Source organism: Ornithorhynchus anatinus, chromosome 4 (genome assembly GCF_004115215.2).
Source record: "Ornithorhynchus anatinus isolate Pmale09 chromosome 4, mOrnAna1.pri.v4, whole genome shotgun sequence".
Taxonomy (NCBI): Eukaryota; Metazoa; Chordata; class Mammalia; order Monotremata; family Ornithorhynchidae; genus Ornithorhynchus; species Ornithorhynchus anatinus.
Window position 1 is genome coordinate 19,153,047 of NC_041731.1, and position 6,401 is coordinate 19,159,447.

Here is a 6,401-nt window from a genome sequence, read left to right on the forward strand (position 1 = left end):
GGGAGTGATGTTCTGTGGACTGAGACCCTGAAAAATCTGGCCCAAAGCAGGAGAAGGCATCAGACAGAAGGATGAGAAAGGGGTTCTGGGCTGGGTGGCCCATGCCCAGAGGGGGGTGAGGAATTCGCTAAGGGGGAAGACCAGGATGCATTCCCAGGGTGGGGAGTGAACACGACGCCTGCCTCTCCCACGGCACCAGCGATGCCCAGCTGGAACCCCAGGTCCCCGCCCTTCCCAACTCCCAACCGCAACTGGAAGCTCGGCTCTACCATAGCCCAGGGAATCTGGCTTCTCCTAACCCTATCAGGAACACTCCCCACAAGTCACGTCCACAACACTGCTGTCCAACACCAGCAGGTCACGTCCAGATAGATGCACTCCTTTTACATCAGCTGGCCAAGCCCAGATCTCTCCAGTCCAGTAATGTCAGATGGCCACTTCTAGATTCATCCTCATCCCTTAATGTCAGCTGGCGATGTCCACATTGCCACTGTTCATGTATATCCGCTGGCCAAATCCACATCACCCTCATCCTCAAACGTAAAGCCAGCGAAGTCTACATTTTCTCCGACCATTAACACAAACCAGAAATGTCCGCATCACCCCCAGTTTTGAACATCAGGCAGGCACATCCACATCTTCCCCAGGTTTTAATATCAGCCAGAAATGTCCACATCACTTTGGTCCATTAATATCTGCTGACCATGTTGTCATCGCATGCATCCTCTCATGTTGGCTGGTCATGGCCAGATAGCCCCTGTCCTTCAGCGTCCACCTGTCGTGTCCTTAAACATCTGCCGGCAACACCCAAATTGCCCCAGCTCTTTATCATTTATTTGTCAGCCATATCTGCATCACGCCATTCCTTGACCGTCTGAGGCCATGACTTGATTGCCCCTGTCCTTTCATTTCTGCTGATCATGACTGGATCGGCTCCGTACTTCAATACCTGCTGGGCACATGTGCATCGCCCCCTATTTTAAGGCCTACTGGCTATATCTCTATCTCCCCTTCCTTCCACATCTTCCAGCCACTTCTGCATCACCTCCCCCCTTTAATGTATGCCAGCCACGTCGGCAGCGTTGTAATTCTTACATGTCCACCAGGCACATTTGTATTGGCCCTTTCCTTTGACTTCTGTGGGCCAAGACTGCATCACCCCATTCCTTTGAAGTCTGTGGCCACGAATGGACCACCCGCCCTTCCTGTAATGCCTGCTGGTCAAGTCCACATGGGCACTATCCATCAAGCTCTGCTGGCCACTTCCGCATTGTCCCCAACATATTCCATCTGCTGACCATGTCCCAATCGCCCCCATCCTACATCATGCACCAGCCACATCTGCATCTCCCCACTCCTTTAATATCTGGTGGCCAGGTCCGCATCACTCCAGTCCTTCAACATTTGCAAGGCATGCCCACATCTCCCCTGGAATCAGATGGTACTCCCATTGATGGCCCCAGATTCCCACCCCGGGGTCATGTCACCAACCCCCGCCCACCCTGAACCTGCTGGTCTCATAAACCTGGCTCCAATTGCCCCTTCCTGGAGAGTCTTCCTGCACCCCTCTGCCCCCACCCCAACACTCTGTCTCAGGAGGACTGACCAGGGCCTGTATTATAATCCTGAACACCTAAATGCTCCACACAGCTGTCAACCTAAAATGTTCCCTGCAGCTCCAAAACGTAAATGTTCCCCGCTGACTCAAATCCTAAATGCTCCCTAGAGTTGAGAACTCTAAAAGCTCCCAGCAGCCATGAACCCTAATTGCTCCCTGCAGCCACGAGCATTTGACCTCCCAAAAGAAGCTGGGAATGGCAGCACAGTGCTGAGGGGAGGGGAAGGGAGAGAGGGAGGAGCAGAGGGAAAGGGGGGGAAAAGGGGGCTTAGCTGAGGGGAGGTGAAGGGGAGGTAGAGGGGCCGCAAAGGGAAAAAGGGGAGCTCAGTCTGGGAAGGCTACTGAGCTTTCAGTAGGGCTTTGAAGAGGGGAAGAGAATTAATTTGGCAGAAGTGAGGATGGAGGGCATTCCAGGACCGCGGGAGGACGTGGCCCAGGGATCGACTGCGGGATAGGCGAGAACGGGGGACGGCGAGGAGGTGGGTGGCAGAGGAGCGGAGTCTACAGGGTGGGCAGTAGAGAGAGAGGAGGGGGCAAGGTGATGGAGAGCCTTGTAGCTTAGAGTGAGAAGTTTTAATTTTGTGCGGAGGTTGATGGGCAACCACTGGAGGTTTTTAAGAAGGGGAGTGACAGGCGCAGAGCGTTTCTGCAGGAAGATGAGCCGGGCTCGGAATGAAGAATAAACCAGAGTGGGGAGAGACGGGAGGAAGGGAGATGAGAGAGAAGACGGACATAGCAATCCAGCCGGGATATCACGAGAGCCCGTAATGGTAAGATAGCAGTTTGGGTGGAGAGTAAAGGGCGGATCTTGGCGATATTATAAAGGTGAGACCGGCAGGTTTCGGTGACGGATGGGATGTGTGGGGTGAACAACAGAGCTGAGTCAAAGATGACCCCGAGGTTGCGGGCTTGAGAGACCGGAAGGATGGTCGTACCGTACACAGTGATAGCGAAGTCAGGGAGAGGCCAGGGCTTGGGAGGGAAGATGAGGAGCTCAGTTTTGGTCATGTTGAGTTTTAGGTAGCGGGCTCTCCCCTCGATTGATTCTCCCCTTGGCTGACTCTCCCCTGTCTGTTGTTGGGTAGGGATTGTCTCTATCTTGCCGAATTGTACTTTCCAAGCGCTTAGCACAGTGCTATGCACACAATAAGCGCTCAATAAATACGACTGAATGAATGAATGAATGAAAGGATGAATGACTGTTCCCATAGAGCAGCCGCATATCTGACCCTCCCCTACCTGACCTGCCCCCTGACTGACTCTCCCTTCATTATCCTTTGGGCAGGGCCTCCCCTTCCCTCAGGCTAACTCTCCCCAGGATCCCTGGCAGCTGAGGGGGGCCGGAGGGACAGGGAAGTGCTTAGTACAATGGTATACACACAGTGAACACTCAGTGAAGTGTTTACTGGTTCATCGGTTAAAGGGGAGGGTCGGCAAGCCGGGCCCCCTCCCTCACTTGGTTTTTCCCTGCCTCCGTCCTGTTTTGATTTGTTTTTCTTATGGTATTTGTTAAGCACCCAAAACATACCAGGTACTGTACTAAAACCTCGGGCAGATAAAAGCCAATGAGGTTAGACACAGTCCATAACCCACACAGAGCTCACAGACATGATTCCCATTTTATAGAAGAGGAAGCTGAGGCACAGAGAAGCAAATTGACTTGCTCAAGGTCATCCAGCAGGCAAGTGGAAGAGCCAGGATGAGAACTCATGTTCTTCTGACTCCCAGGCCTGCCTTCTATCCATCAGACAACCACACTTCTCCGTGGTTAGTATGTGTCAATCACTCTACTGAACACCAAGATAGATGGATGCCCTAGAAGCACATTGGGTACAATCCCTCTCGCACTTGGACTCACCATCTTCCCCATCTGCAAATGTAGAATCTCTGCTGGCTCGGACCTGCGAGGCCCGCTCCACCATGGTGGCTCTCGAAAGAAAGTGACCGACCGGTGGGGAAACCTGCCATCAGTGGGAACAGGCTGTGGCCCCTCGCTCTCAGCCACTTTACTCCCTCTCCATGTTGCATTGGTCGCCTCCGGGGTCGACACTGTGTCATTTCGTCGCATCTGATGCGTGTAACTGGGCCCCTGCCCGCAAATGACACTGTTAAACCGGGAGACCCGAGGGACCAAGACCGGCCCTGATTCACACCCAGGAGTGCCTTGCCAGTGCGCACTACAGTGCTCTGCCCACAGGAAGCGCTCCATTGATACCCTCCCCTGCCCAGCCGCTCCTTCACAGGGAACACTGGGCAGCCTTTGGAGAATGTGGAGCAAGACCCTTCCCAAACCCACCAGCCTGGGGACCCCGCCCCACCACGTGGTCCCCATTTCCAGACTTCCCGCCCAGGGTACACCCAAGCACCCGAGCCCACATAGGCTCCTCAGCAGGGTCAGGGTGAATCACGGACTCTGTGAGTAATGCTAAATCAATTCACATAGGTTCCACTGAATCAAATAGATCGACCCTAGTAGCCACACGGTTTCTGGTTCAGCTCTCTCAGACTGACAGAGCCCAACGGAGATGGGGGACTGAGGGAGGGAGCTTCGTCACCATGGACACCTTTGTTGAGGAAGGAGGCGGGTGTGGGGGGAGATATTATGAAAGGGGAGGGACTTGCCACGAGTGGGCGGGACTTCATCTGACCTTGGGCTCAGACATGTGGCCAGAGTCAATCGGGCCCAATGGCCACGGGCTAGTGTGTCCAAGGGAGGGGTCGTGGGCATCTCCTGCCCAGAGTCTGTGTGGGGATTATCAATTTCACGATGTTTCCAGGAGAAGGGGGAGGTCCACAGTGTCGAAGGCAGAGATCAAGGAGACTCAGTATAGAATAGAGGCTATTGGATTTGGCAAGGAGAAAATTGTTGGTGACTTCAGAGAGAGCAGGTTCTGTGGAGTGAAGGGGGAGGAAGCCAGATAGTAGGGGGTCACGGGGAGAACTGGAGGAGAGGAAGTTGAGACAGCAGTTGTGGACAACTCGCTCAAGGAGTTTGGAAGGAATGGTAGAAGGGTGATACAGCGATAACTGGAGGGAGCCATAGGGTCAAAGGAGTGGCTTTTTTAGGATGGGGAGACATGGGCATGCTTGAAAGCACTGGAGTCGAAAAAACCATTGGAAAGCAAACAGTTGAAGATGGTGGTCAAGGAGGGAAGAAGGGAGGGGCTAAGTGTTTTGACAAGCTGCGAAGGGATGGGGAGGAAGCACAGGTGGAGGGGGTGGATTTTGAGAGGAGACGGGAGATTTCGTTTTGGGATCCTGCTGGGAAATATGGGAGAGTGGATGAAGGGGTAAAAGAAGCAAGGGACTAGAGATGAGCAGCGGAGATTTTAGGGAAATCACACCTAGTCACCAAGGATCTCCTTGCCAAATCCATTGGCCTTTACTCCTTCCAAATCCTCCTTGACCTCTCAGCTGATTTAGACAGTAAGGATTGCCTCCTTCCCCTGGTAACACTATCGAACCTTGGTTTCATGTGCTCTCCTGGTTCTCCTCTAATCTGTCTGCTCATTCCTAGTCTCTTACACAGGCTGCCTCTCTGCCTCCCACCCCTTACAAGGGGGATCCTTTAAGGCTCAGTTCTGGGTCCCCGTCCATCCTCCATCTTCACCTACTCCCTTGGAGAACATTTTCACTCTCATGGCTTCAATTCCTTTGTCCACAGGGATGATTCCCAAATCTCCCTCTCCAGTCCTGATGTTCCTCCCTTTCTGCTGTCTCGCATTTCCTCCTGCCTCCAGGGCATCACTACCTGGATTTCCTGCTGACTCCTCAAGATGAACATGTCCAAACCAGAATTCCTCATCTTCCCTTCCAAACGCTGTCCTCCAGCAGATTTTCCTGTCACTGTAGACAGCATCACCATCCTTCCCGTCTCACGAGTCCATAACTGGCAATATCCTCAACTCATCTTTCTCAGTAAACCTATATATTCAATCTGTCACTAAATCCTGTCAGATCAACCTTCACAGCATCACTAAAAATCTGCACTTTCCTCTCAATCCAAACTCTCTCATTCAAGCACATACCCCCTCCTGCCTTGACTCCTGCATCAACCTACTTGCTGAACTTCCTGCCTCCTGTCTCTCTCCACTGCAGTCCAGGCTTCGCTCTCCTGCCAGAATCATGTCTCTACAAACCATTCAGTCCATGTGTCCCCACTCCTCAAGACCCTCCAGTGGTTGCCTGTACCCCTCCGCATCAGACATAAACCCCTTACCATCAGCTTTAAAGACCTTCCTCCTACCTCACCTCCCTACTCTCCTACTACAGCCCAGGCCGCTAACCTTGCTCCTCTAATGCCAACCTGCTAATTGCCCCTCGATCTGGTCTATCTTGCCTGGACCTCTTACCCACGTTCTGCCACTGGTCTGGCACTTCCCTTCCTCTTTATTTCCAATAGATCAGTGCTCTCTCCACCTTCATAGACTTACTGAAGGCATATCTCCTCCAAGAGACCTTCTCTGACAAAGCTTTCTTATCATCTCCCATTCCCTCCTGCAAACCCTGATATGCTCCCTTTATTCACCAACCCCCACCCCCAGTCCCACAGCACTTATGTCCAAGTTTCTAATTCATTTATTTATATTGATGTCTGCCTCCCACTGTACACTGTAAGCTTGTCATGGGCAATGAATGTCTGCTATATTGTTATACTGGACTTTCCCCAAAGCTTAGTACAGTGTTCTGCATAGAGTAACTGCTCAATAACTACAACTGATTGCCCTTGCCCTTGGATTTGCACTCTTCCTTCCTCCCTCCCTCTGCCTCACAGCCCTAGATG